We start from the raw sequence: 13423 nt of genomic DNA, 5'->3' as shown, positions 1-13423 counted from the left end.
ATCCGTGAGAATCGTCGATGCCTCTGCTTTGCTACACACCAAGCACACACACGAGCTAATCCATTTTGGACCAGGCAGCAACGGAACGACAGACGGCTGGACGGATTGCGTATATTGATATTAAGAGCAGGGAATGGTGGTCGTCTTGATACACCCAACGTTTGTCGGTCCCCCCAGTTCGATTTGACACCAGACGCAGCGGTAGGCCTTCCATGCACTCTCTGGGGTAAATAATGACGCCGTCATCGTTGCCCACCCCGATTACTACGATGACGCATTATGTTCGTTCTTGCACAAACTGTCAAATCGCAATCTTGCTCGTTCGCTGCTGCTACACGTTAAATCTGGAATGGAGAAGGTAAGATTAAATTCCGTGTACAGCATTGAACACTTCTGCTCGCGTCGCTAGATAGCGGGTGTGCGAAGAAGGAAAGAGAAATCTACCGTTGTGCCCTTGCGTTGTGCCCGTGCATTCCTTTCCTGTGTGCTCCCCATGTACATCTCTGGCAGCAGATCTGGTAAGCATCAAGAACGCATACACATCCGGAGAAGGCGGCGGTGTGTGTGTGTGTGTGTGATCGCACACAAATCAAATGCGTGATTTTCACGCGGTCTACACTTTATGGCGCTTCGCTTGAATGGCTCTTTTTAGGTGGCACAATAGCGTGGCCACACCGACCACTCTCACACATACTGCCTGAAACTGGCATAGTTGAAGTTGGAGCTTGAAGTAGTGTCCAAGTCCAAGCCGAGTCAGTTATCTCACTGCTTCGGGATGATAAATTCGGAAGAAATGAGCTTGCGGCACACAAATCTTACACCGAAATTCCGTAACACGCGTGCACCACCAATCCTTACAGCGAGCAATACATCCGAGACGGTGAATGTCGTTTTAAGTATGCTTGTCGACGCGTTCCAGACGACGACGACCGGGCTCTCTAAGGCCGTCTAGAAGGAATGCGTACCTTCACCCAACGAGTGTCGCGCGTCCTCCGCGTGTGTGAGATGGTGCTCGCTCCACTCAGATTCAACCTTCAAGCGGGGACGACGCCGCCATCGTCATCATCGCCCGCGAGAAAGTGAAAACGAAAAAAGGCCAATCGGGTGCTGCTTACCTCGTCGCAGGTAGGTAGGTCTGATGATGAGTAGCGTTGCAATTTTTCTACCCCCTAGCCAACCCACCTATACGTGCGTCGCGCCTTAGGGTTCTCACCACAAAACGCGATGGGATGATTTGAAAGTCCATTTTTTCTATTGCCAAGCCGTTGCTTTCACACAGCAAATCACAACAGTAGTTTGCAATGACGAATGTAACTGCGAGGGTGATAAGAAGTCCGCCAGTTCTCTTTCTCAGTTCAATAACGATTAGTGACTTATGACGCGTTCGTAGGTCTAGGATTGTTCTAACGTGAGAGTGAGTGAGAGCAGTCTGCTGAGCGTGACGTCTTTCCACCGGGTTGCATCGCAACCTGTCGTCACGTGGAATGTCAACGCACGGATCACTAGATCGTTTCACTTTTTCCACCGCTCGTCGTCACTCACACCGTCGATCATTGTTTCACTTTCTTTTTCTTCCTCGCTCCGTACTTGTTTCAATTAACGTTCAACAGCTACCAACGATGGATGGAATTTACCTATTAGCCAGGCAGACCCAGGTAGAGCCGGAGCTGGTGCAATCTACGGTGGACGTACACCGAAAAGCATACTCATGACGTAATTACGGATCCATCGGCCCTCTGGGACGAACGGACGGACTCTACTAGGGCAGGTATGCGCATTACTTTCAAATACCTTTGCGCTCCTGCTGCAGCAGCAACAACAGGTTCCTCGCGCCAGTGAAAACCGATCATCACCCTTGGGAAACATTGGGCGAGCGTACCTTCGACCACTGCAGTTGTTTCGATCGATCGAAGAGGCTCCGAAGGAACCGATCTTCCCGGCAGAGATAACGATCGTACGGACTTTGGCGATGATGTAGTTCCCGTGTGCTGGACGAGAATTTGTTTTGTGACGCTAGTTGGAGCAGCACCACGCCTATTCTTCCCCCCTTCCCTGCCCTGATACGTTCGACGGGTTGCTTTTAGGCAACGTCAACAAGCTGCTGACGTCAAAGAGCGGCGTGTTGCTTGCTAATTGAGCGCGTATGTATGGCTTGCTACATCGCAGGGCAGACTTTACGGATACGGATCCAGCATTTGACTGAACAATCGATAGGGCATTTGCGTATCAATTTTAATGCTTATTAAAGTGGCTTAAGCAAGTCTCCAAAATGATATTTTACACCAGCAAGTACGGGTTATCTCTCTCTCTCTCTCGCTCTTCTGCGCTTATTGGCCATTTCTTGCGGGCAAGGCCGAACACGGAAAACGACTCGTGGTGCTGCCAAGCGCTTGCGGAAAGACGACTACAACCCACCAACAAACCTCCAACCCCTCCCCGCCATCAACTCTCAACGACTGGCGACGGTTGGTGGCTACTTAACGGCCTCGAAATGGTTGGAAACTGGATTCAACGGTATGGTTGTGGCACAGTGAATGGCCAGAAAAGCGAGCGTGCGAGCGAGAGCCAAACCAACTGCGTATGGTTTTTGGAAGGTGATGTCGGGAGGCAAACATGGACAACGAATGAGTGAGAGAGTGAGAGAACGAGCGAGGCTTGAAGTTTTTGGGGTCTCTGTCCACGGAGTCCACGGTCCGGGTCCGTCCGACACAAGGTGTGTATATGTAGGTCAATACTCTCGGTCAACCGTGTCGGGGTTCGGCGGTAGCGGCCGAGAAGAAGCGGTGCTTCATGTACGTTCTCGTGGATGCCGGGAGGGGGGGGGGGGGTAGTTAGGGGAGCTTGCCGGGTGGGGGTGAGGGTGAAACATTTTTGTCTCATTTTTATTGCTTCTCTAAGCGTTCCAGCAGCAGCAGCAGCAGCTCAATTGTTGGTTAGCACGCATTGTTTTCTGCCTTGCGCTCCCCAAATGCACCAAGAGTTGTTCCTCTTTTCCGTAGTTGCCGTTTTTTCAAGTGGAGTTGCACATGGAAAGCCTAAGTACGAGGGGCGGAAAATACACACTAGTTTCATTCTCGACGGAGGCTCACCAAATCGCTTAATACAGTTTTCAACGAACACGGGCTCGAACGTTGACAGCGTGGCGTACCGAAATAGGATGGGCATGGCAAACGATTATGACCTTCGGTAGACAAGAAAAAAAAACGCACAAACGGGGTAGCTTCTCTTAACCATTGCGCTACCAACGCATAATACAGGCCCATTCATTGGGTCCAACTTTAGGGCGCGAACACACACACAGGTTCGGTTTGCTCGCATTCAATTGACCCACTAACGCGAGGTTTTTTTGCAATCCAGTGTTGGTGGTTTAGACAGCAGAAGGACTTTCTACTTCCAGGTTCGGTTCTTAGGGTTTTGCCGAAGAAAAACGGAAAACGAATTTTGCCCCTTTTTCTGTGAATCGAAATACGTTTCGCATAATTTTCCCATTTATCCGTCCTGCGAATCCGACCTGCTTCCGGTGGATGATGGGCGCAGTAGGGACCGGGGACTTGCACGCATTGGCTGTCCGCAAGAAAGATTCCGCATTTATTGTCCGCAATTGAACTCCACCTCCGAGTCATCAGGGAGGTTACGTTTTATGTGGAATGAGGCAAAATACAATGTCGTAGAAAGATTGGAAAAGATCTTTTAGAGTGTGGAACGTTTTATGATATGATGATATGGTTTTATAATTGTCAAAATATTAAAGCTTTTCAGGGATTTGTTTGTGTTCTTAATGTCTGAGTTCTTTTAAAGCTATTTGAAATCAGTTTTATGCTGACAATCTTTCAATCTAGTATAATTCATTTTTAAATTAAATGGATGTAATGAATATTATGGCCCTACATATGGTTTGTCAATGTAGGAACCGATGTTCTGTATCTTTTAACTTCACTTAATTCACTACATTTATTTTCAAAAGAATTTTTTTAACTAGTTTTTTTTATGAAGCCCTATAGTATTGGTCGTTATTAATATTCAATACTCAACGAACGTTTTAAGAGACACATCCAGTACGAAGTAGAAATAAATTTCCTAAAAGTTCTCATCACCATTCGCCATCAATTCTTATCAGCTAACAAGAATGAATGGTTGTAAACCATGTAATGAGTCACGACGCTATTTTGGAAACTCTTATGAATTCTCAACGAAAACATCATATCTGATGTATGGCATCACATTTACATTTACTAACTATATCTAGCGGACTAGCTTTCAAACTGACCTCATAATAGTTTGGCCCAATTCAATTTTTAATTCCTCTCTGATCATACAAACCGCACCCCGAACCCTACGACCAATGAGTAATGTCTTGAATGATTTTCGTTTTCTTTCGCTTCCTTCCTTCCTTCTGTTGACCCAATATCGTGACTAAAGAAACTAGCAAACCCGGTACCGAATTAGATCACCGCTGACCCTAATTCACACCCTTTTCGCGTTACTTTAAATCCCAAACGCAAATTCCTTTAAATGCAGCCGCAGTGCAACGCAGGGTAGCCATTTCACACGGCAGTGCGTATCTTCAATTGGTGTGCCATTATTTGTCGCATGCACAAACGTGAATACGTTACGTTGGTGGTGAGTGTGACGATGATGCGGTGCGAGAAGCTAGAAGAACGCAACCCCCCCCCCCCCCCCCCCTGTAACGCGAGAGCGCAAAGTGTAAACAGTTGCTGCGATCGCCCATTATCATCTCGACGCCATTCGGGTAGGGGTTTGTCGCCAGCCGATTACTTTCTCTCGCCCAACCGGCTTATCAGCTGCCATGATGACGCCGTACCGCCGTGTTATGGCTGCATCCATTGCACTGACAGAGAGAGAGAGAGAGAGAGAGAGAGAGAGAGAGAGAGTGAGAGTGAGCGGATCGTGAATGACGCGTACGGATCGTGTGTGTGTGTGGATGCACACAAGCCATCCAACAAGACAGATTGATCGACTGATTGATTAGCCCTCTGTTGACTGATTGGTGATAGGGTGATCGAGAGAGAGCGAGAGAGAAAGGGGGAGAGAAAACACACTCGATCCGACGCGAACTAATACCTTCACACCTCTCGTGGAATGAATTTTTTGTTATTGTTTCGCTTCTGTGCCATTCATTCGCGATTGATCGGGTTTGTGCGGATGGGCGGCTGATTGGGAAGATGGGGTGATCGTAACATTTGTTTTCTTCTTCCTCCTTTCGTTCGTTCATTTCTTTGCAAGGCAGGTGAGTGTGTTTGGTGAGCGGCCGAGAGGCACACTGTCGTCGCAAAACAAAAGCATCGGCGGCGCCACGGCCTGTGAGAGAGTCTAGTTCAGTAGTGCTGTGCCAATATTGCTGCCAGGGGTTTCTATTTCCCCCTCTAAACTCTCCCTCCCCGCTCTCTTTTTTCCCTGCCTTCCATCGCCCCCCCACCATCTGTTTAGGGTGAAGGAATTAGTAAAGTGATAGATGCGCAGACTTCAGGTCTCACTGCGGCTGCCTCCAATTTCGCTTTCGATTTCTTTCCATTTTCCACTGCCGATGCACCGCCGTTTGGTTAGAAAACGGGATGATGGGGAGAGGGGGTAAACGTGGGGTGGAGCAGGAGTGGTGGGTGGAATTCCGTTTTCTTTCCCTGGTCAACTATCGTATCGGCCAATTGAAACCGGAGCTTCGACATCGTGTGGTCCATCTTCAACAATCCATCATGAGAGGGTGAAGCGCATTTTTTTCTCCACCATCTCTTACCGAGCGAATCACGACGACGACAAGGAACGCAAACACATAAATGGTACCCAACAATCGATGGTGTTTTCTTTTTTTTGTTGCTTTTAGCTTCGTTTTTTTTGCTGCCTGTTGTGAAGGGTGCATCGATAACGTAAAGGAAAGGATCAAAATGGTACCCTTGGTAAAGGGTTATGCTAAAGCATTGATGAGATAATTTAAAAATTTTGATTCAGTTTGAGAAATCGATTGTTGGAGTTGGTTCAGAATGTTTTCAAGTTTAATTTAAGGTTTTTGCGAAATTTCCTTTAAAACATTGCAATTGCATAGGTTCAGCAATAAAGCTCGAAGATAAAATCCGAGAGAGAAAATATGATATAGTAAATTATAAATAGCTAAAACCTTTATATTTAACTAACTTCTGCCAATTTTTTCAAACACTATTCCAACCAAAATGATTTAATGTATTGTAACAATATTTTCTAAGTTTCTTCTTCAAAATTTTTTGAGAGACTTTGAGAGCTTTTTATTAACATGATACTGAGCATATAAAATAAAAATTTTTAAAGTACATGCTTTTAAAATTAATTGAAATTAAATTATTTTTCATACTTTACCAAAAAAGTATAAAAGAAATAATAGATAAGGTTTAACGGTTTCATAGTTTAAATTACTTCCTAAACCTCACGACAATCCAATTTTATTCTCTTTCACTTCTGCTAATCCTTATGTGCAATGGAAGGAAACATAAAACAAAAGCGCACCCAATCACTGCTCACTAACACACTGAAATGCGTTTCCATACCCTGTTTGTGAGCGGGTTTCTATTGGTTCGCTCCCTCACAACAAGCAGTCGTGGCCGAGCGGTTAAGGCGTCTGACTAGAAATCAGATTCCCTCTGGGAGCGTAGGTTCGAATCCTACCGACTGCGATCTGTGAGAGATGGATTACCAGCAATAATCAACTCAACTCAACTCTTCAAAACGACTTTTTGCTATTTTTAATCATCGAACGCCATCGACAAATAAGATAAGCAAAGCAACAAAGAAAAAAGCTACACTATTTTAAACCCCCTTCAACAAATTGAAATAAGTCGCATTGGGGTGGGTTTGATAAATCGTTTCCCTAGGGGAGTTTTTTTTAATCTCTACCATTAACCGATTATTATCCACGCTGATCATGGTACGTCGAACGGTGATAAAAAACGGACGATTTCAGTGGTACAACTGCAACAAAAAACTCTATCTTCCTTTTATTTCTATCTTCCATTTTATTATGTTGCAGAAACTGTACAAAAAAAAGGAATCTCTTACACGATGATACTTCTGTAAAAACACATGCACAAAAAGCGACACGATGAGTGTGTATGTGTTTGGAAGAGGGTGTACGAAAACGGGGGAGAACCAATCTACAAATTGAGTGTCATTTTGCATTGATACGCATCGATTAAAGACACCGGTGCACCGATGCAAACATCACCACCACTATTACCACTACCATCCAGCCACCAGATCGCTGCGATCGATCGCATTAAAAATGCGCATTAGCATAAGGAAAAGAAGGGCTTTGCTGCTTCACCCTCGCATCGCATCGCAAGTGCTAACCATTTTTTTGTTTCTCTGCATTTTCTTTTGGATATTTCTTCGTCGTACATGAGCACGCAGATGATCATCTACGGTGAGATGCGGTCAGCTCAAACAACAACAAAAAACACACACACATAAGCAACCGATCAGTGGTCAGACAAAACGCACCCTCAACCGGCAAATCGCGGATCGGCGGCAAACGATCGTGAAACGATGGGAATGGGCAAGGAAAAAGCGAACTCACTGGCAGAAAAGAAAAGTAAAACAGGGGGGAAAATCTTCCTCCTCAGCAAAGAATGAGTGAGAGAAAAGTAAAGAGAGCCAGAGAGAGAGAGAGAGCGAGAGAGCACGCGAACCCGCATCCGCAAAGGAGGACATCAAAAGAATGGAAAGAAAACGGGCAGTTTGCCGTTGCTCCGATTACGATCAGCAAGATCAGCAAGAAATAAATAAATCGTCACGTCCGTTCCGCCCTTTTCGCGGCCCTTTTCGATCGTCACCACACCACAATTGGGGCAGATTGTTTCTCTCTCTCTCTCGCTCTCTTTTGGTGTGCACCACACCAGTTGGAGGAAGACAAATCGGTCTCGTTACAGTGATGCCTGTTTGGCCTCCGAAGTGCGGACAAAAATGCTGTACAGAGTGCTACTACCACTACTAACACCAAACCTAGTGAGCGGTTTTGTGGTGTGACTTGAGCTGCCTGCTACAGTGGTGTCGCCAATTCGTCGCGCTACTTTGGGATTGCGCAACATTTCGGTAGCCGCCGACAAGACGACGCACCGCACCACGCATCAGCTCTGGCTGGATTCGAGTCGATATGGCCCGGTTTTCCAGCTTCCCAGCAGCCAGAGATCACCTGCGTACGGCAAAACACGATCGATGTGTTGTTCTTGGCGAGGTCAGCCCCGATGCTGCTGGCGTTACTGTGTGTACGCGGAAGGCACGCAAACCAACGTTTCGTGAGCGCACGCGATCGCGGCTTTTGAAGGTTTCCTTCTTCGTATTTTTTTTTTCTTTTGCTGTTGTTTGCTGTGTGTAAGCGCTGCAGTTGAGGGTTGCACACTGCACGGAGACCATGAATGGTGGTGGTAGTCGTACCTGACTAGATGCCGCCCGGATGATGCGCACCCGGGACGCTAAGGCTAGACCTTCACTTTACCCCCTTTTGTGGCCCATTCTGTTCCGTCACGTAACACGATCGAACAGTCATTTTGTCGCACGTGTGGCTGTTGGATGCGAGCGGAGGTTTTTTTTTGTGAGAAGGAGAGTGATTGAACTGCTTGCAATACAGATACGGGATGTAAAGTTTACAGCCTAACGCGTTGAGCGGTGGTAATCGGGTTGGATGGTTTATGATGTACCCTTGAAGCAAACGGATGGTAGCGTTGCCATGGGAGGTGGGATGAGTAAAGGTTTGCAGTGACTAATAGGACAATACAAAATAGTTATCACGTTAAGCAAAACAGAGCTTCTATAATGTTCAGAGAATGATCTTCAAGATCATTAAAGATTGACTTCAAAACCTGTTTAAAATTTGAATCAATTTAAAGATTTTTAAGAACATATATTTTCTATCAAAACCAGTTCATCAGTAAATTTTTGAGCCACTAAGGCAACGTAAATGTCTAAAATATTTGGCCAATTTAACAGAGGAGAACATGTTTTGTGTAGTTTAAAACACTTTCCCGGACAGGTTTTCCTCAGTTTTGGACATTAAACTATTGGAGTTTAATCTCAGCTTTAGTCGATGTTGGGCAATATTTAAAGGGTAAGCGAGCTTCGTCAGAGTGCGCCTCGTTTATTAGATCTGGTGTCTAGACCCACGACCCAAGTTGAAGTCCATGTCCAAAACATTATATTTTATTTGCCGAATACGCAAAAGAGAAAGAAGAATCCTCGGCCCGATTTTCAAAACATTTCTTCCTTCTAATAGATCAAGTGAAGTATCTCCTTTTCTTCTTTCGGCAAGTAAGAACTTTTGGTAGCATTTTATTCATCAGTAACTTCAATCACTCGCTCTGAGTGAATATCTGAGTGTTTGGCGGCGGCGATATCCTGACAATGAGCAAAGTCGGAAGGATACGATGATTGGAGCACTATCCTAGGAAGGTGCTCTTGAGGAAGAAGTGGTGTAGGAATTCACCCCGGAACCGAGTTTCCTGGTAAAAGAACTAATGTTGAGAGATTCGAGCTTTGGAGGATTCCACAATCCAATCCCTAGAAGGATTCAAATCAGATTGGATCTTAAATGACGGATTCGAATTCGATTCGGATTCGATAGGGATCCGAATCTGATCCGAAACCGATCCGAATACGATTGGAATTTGATAGGGATTCAATTGGGATTCGATTGGGATTCAAAAAGGATTCCATTAAGATTCGACCAGGAACCAATTGGGATACGATTAGGATTCGATTGGATTTTGGATTGGAGGAGAAAATGAATAAGACTGAATTTCTTTTCAGTTACTTAATGGTAGCTTCTGCATAGCGTTAGTCGTATGTTTTAGAAACTTTTATTACTGAACGATTACTCTGAGTTTTGGGCATTAGGTACGAGGCTTAATAATGCCATCAGGTCGATCCTCGAGGACTTTCTCTTTGTCTGTACTCGCTCGATAGAGCTGGTAGGACAAATTTACTCGTAGTTCCTTAATTATATTACTTGCCAAATTCTGCCAGAGGGCAACACTATTTAATATACAAGATAATAGATAGGTAGGAAAGCAATCAGGAATCCTTTTAATCAGTTATCAATCTATTTGGTACGCGTGGATCGTTCATCAGCACATTATCACCGCTTATTTCGTATCGCAATAACGAACGAAATCAAGCACACCAAAATCACCCATACGAAAACACACATGTGGTCAATCTTCTGAAAGTGAAACCCACTGGCAGGCAGGCAGGCAGGCATTCGAATGCGCAGCAATATGGGTACGGGCTCTTCTTTTTCCGTTTGCTAAATTTAATCACCTAACTCGTTTCCCATGCGTGCGTGTGTATGTGTGTCGGTGCATCTTCCCCGTCTGATGCAGCCTCTGCTCTCAGCTGCAAAATCTGCACCCAGCCAGGCAAGAAAATACCGTAACAAAACGAAAAGCAAAGCAGCAACAGCAACAACAACAAGATCGCTTGCAAACCTAATTCAAAATCACTTCACGGGATGCTATTTCTGCGCACCGATGGGGTACGTTTCTTCACGATTTCTTTTTCGTTCTTGCTTCCCCCATTCGCATCTCTGTTTCTCACTGTTTTGTGCACATAGATAAAAAAGACAAACTACAAAAGCAACTTCACAACCGCGGAAAAGAAAATGCAAACCAAAACAGAGTTTTAAACAGCTAGCGAGAGAGAGAGAGAGAGTGAGAGACCGAGAGAGAAGACAATAAATCTATACTCCTCAATCCGAATAGCTACAGAGCGGCACGGTGTGTGATGGTGGTATGCAAAAGCTGGGAAGTCGAAATGGGGAGTAGCAAAATGAAAGAAGACCAAAACAACACCAACGCATTAACCTACCGCTATATGTCGGCAAAAACAGACAACAGCAAAAAAAAAAAACATGGAGGACCTCATCGAAGTTTGAACGATGGGGGGGAAAACAAAAAAAAGCTCGGAAGATGCGTCAATGAGTTGCAAATTTATGCCTTCCCTTGGGCTGCTCCCACCCATCCAAGCTCCCCCTCGCCCACCCTCACAAAGGGGATGGTGGAAAGCGAAATGCAATCCATCCCCAAAGTCCCTGGGTGGGTGCATCTTAGACTGGTGATGGTGGTGGGTGCAAAAGTGAATGTTGGAGATGTCTCGGTACCGGTGATCGGTGTAATAGAGAGCGAGTAGCACACACACACACATACACACATAGACCTAGGCCGTCTTCTGGTTGTCTTTTGTGCATTGTGAAAGCTTCTTCACCGTCGTACGTGTGTAGTCAGTCGCCTCGCTCGGGGAAGGCGACTGATTTCGTAATCCTATAGTCAAGCGTGCGACAAGCGCAGAAACAATAATGCGGAATGCAAAGTGCAACTCCCCGGAGGAGTTGTACCTACGGTGCGTTCTGGCGCACCAAAGGAGGTCACGGAGCCCAAAAACACACTGTAGTACAAGTCGTGTCCAAATTAGGGAACGCCGTCCGTTGTAGAACCGTACTTCCTACTCTTCATTACGCAAGCCGGTAGTGTCGGGCGTAGGACGATGCGTTCTTGCCACACTCGCGCAAGAGTACTCCCCGGCAGCCTCATTCTGACACTCATTAGCCGGCGCTTCAAATCTACGCTTCTTAGTAGTGATCACGGTGGTCACGCTTTCTCGCAGCTTTCGGACCCGATGAGCGTTAGAGTTTTGGTTGGAGCAAAAACAAAAAAAGCTCGCATTTCCCACGCTTTTCTCACTTTCACCCGAGTTTTCGTGCAACATCTTCGCATCATCCTCGCATTGATGGTGGGGGCTCTTTCCTGCTGAATTTACACCCGTCGGGGTTAATAGTTAAACATTTAATGAGCAGATTACATTAAACTACTTAACTCGACAGTTGACAGCTGCTGCTGCTGCTGCTGCTACTGGTGCTTTGATTGTTATTCATCCACCTGTCAAAGCAATAAGCATCCGAGAGCATCAAACTGTCAATAGCGGTGTTGTCAAGTGGAGGTTGCATCAAATAAGTCTATGAAATCGAAGGAAGATGCTACACTTTTTCTTCTGCTTGTTTCTGAGAGCTAAATCCAAAGCAAAGATCCATCAAAAAAAGCTTCCGTGTGTCACTTTTCTTCATGCTCCTACTGCTTACTTCATGGTGTAGCAGCAGTAGTTCATTGTTGGGCGACTGGTCTTCTTCTCCTTTCGCTCCCCACCGAATAATGGGTCGTTCGTTCACACTCCTGCGCACATGTTGCATTTGTGCCTCTCTTTAACTCCATCATAGACTCAGTCACGTGTAACTAACGTTAAACAGTTAAACGAGCGCGCACCATCACAGCGACTAGCCAAACTAACGGAGCTTGCTTCAAGATGGTGCCCGAACGCCGCTTCTCTCAAGCAGGCAACACTCGAAAGCTAGATAGTTGGGGCTAGCAGTAGTCTCGGGGCTACGATGAAGAAGCGTTAAATTTCTCTTTACAAAAATCAGTACAATCGGCATAATCGAGTCGTATCCATGTGATGAGAATAGATGTTGATTAATATTTCGCCCAGGAAATGCAGGTAACGCAGTGCAGCAGCTGACAAACTTTGACAAACACACCGGAAGGCCCGGTGCCCGGTGACAGGCCATTTTTCACCAACGCTTTCACTCAACGCACAACCGGTGGCGCTTTGGTTTGGAGGGGAGGTGATAAAATTCTGCTTCCCCACCTTCGGGAAAATCTTGTTGTCGACGTCATCCACTCGTGCCAGACACTTGCCCAGCGTCACCCGTATCGTTGCCAAGTGACAAATGGAGTCGCTGCCGTTGACGTACAACGACAATAATGACGCACTGATACGGCACAACGGAAGTGCGATCGGGGGGCGATGAGGGTCTTTTTGTTTTCTTCTTTCACTCTGTAGTGTATCAATTGCACATTTCGCTCCCACTTATGGTGGGAGCTCCACCATAAGTGCCCTGGGCTTACACTACTGCTTCGCTGTTTGCCTCACCTTTCTTTCATCGTCTCATTTAGTGCGCGTAACTATTTTGCCTTCTACAGTTAGTTAGTTGGATAGACGGACACGGGCGGACGAGCTTTCACTCTCCGAAGCGGTGCGATATTATTAGGAGGGTTTGGTTTTGATGAGGAGATGGGAATGAGGTTTGCCCCTTTTTAGATTGCCATAGTATTGAATCTTGCTGAGTATTTTAAACTTTGGTTTGTTCTTAGGTGAAACAAAATTGCTTTATTTACGCAGAGTTCAATTTACATTTTATAATTGTGTAAAAAGCCTTTATAAGCCTTTAACAAGATGATAAACTCCATTATTGTATCAGAGAATTTTTGATTTTATGGTATAGGAATAATCTGATGAACTATTAAAGCTTTATTACTCGATGAACTAATAACTTTTACTTTGGACAGCTTCCTTCTATGTTCGTTCCTTTTGGAGTAGACCCAAAGAGACTCTAAGAGAA

At 45.5% G+C, this 13423-nt stretch overlaps 1 long non-coding RNA gene and 1 other non-coding gene across 2 annotated transcripts; one reads left to right on the top strand and one right to left on the bottom strand.

The window, feature by feature from the left end:
• Positions 1 to 59: 59 nt before the first annotated feature.
• Positions 60 to 1319, bottom strand: LOC118506672. The gene is made up of 2 exons (XR_004905531.1): positions 445 to 1319; positions 60 to 344 (listed from the first exon to the last, which is right to left on the bottom strand). It is a non-coding gene; the product is annotated as an uncharacterized LOC118506672 (long non-coding RNA).
• Positions 1320 to 6577: 5258 nt separating this feature from the next.
• Positions 6578 to 6659, top strand: Trnas-aga. Its single transcript has one exon. It is a non-coding gene; the product is annotated as a tRNA-Ser (tRNA).
• Positions 6660 to 13423: the final 6764 nt, after the last annotated feature.

Source organism: Anopheles stephensi, chromosome 2 (genome assembly GCF_013141755.1).
Source record: "Anopheles stephensi strain Indian chromosome 2, UCI_ANSTEP_V1.0, whole genome shotgun sequence".
Classification (NCBI taxonomy): Eukaryota; Metazoa; Arthropoda; class Insecta; order Diptera; family Culicidae; genus Anopheles; species Anopheles stephensi.
The sequence above is the reverse complement of the archived record's forward strand: the minus strand, read 5'-3'. Positions and strand labels throughout refer to the sequence as shown.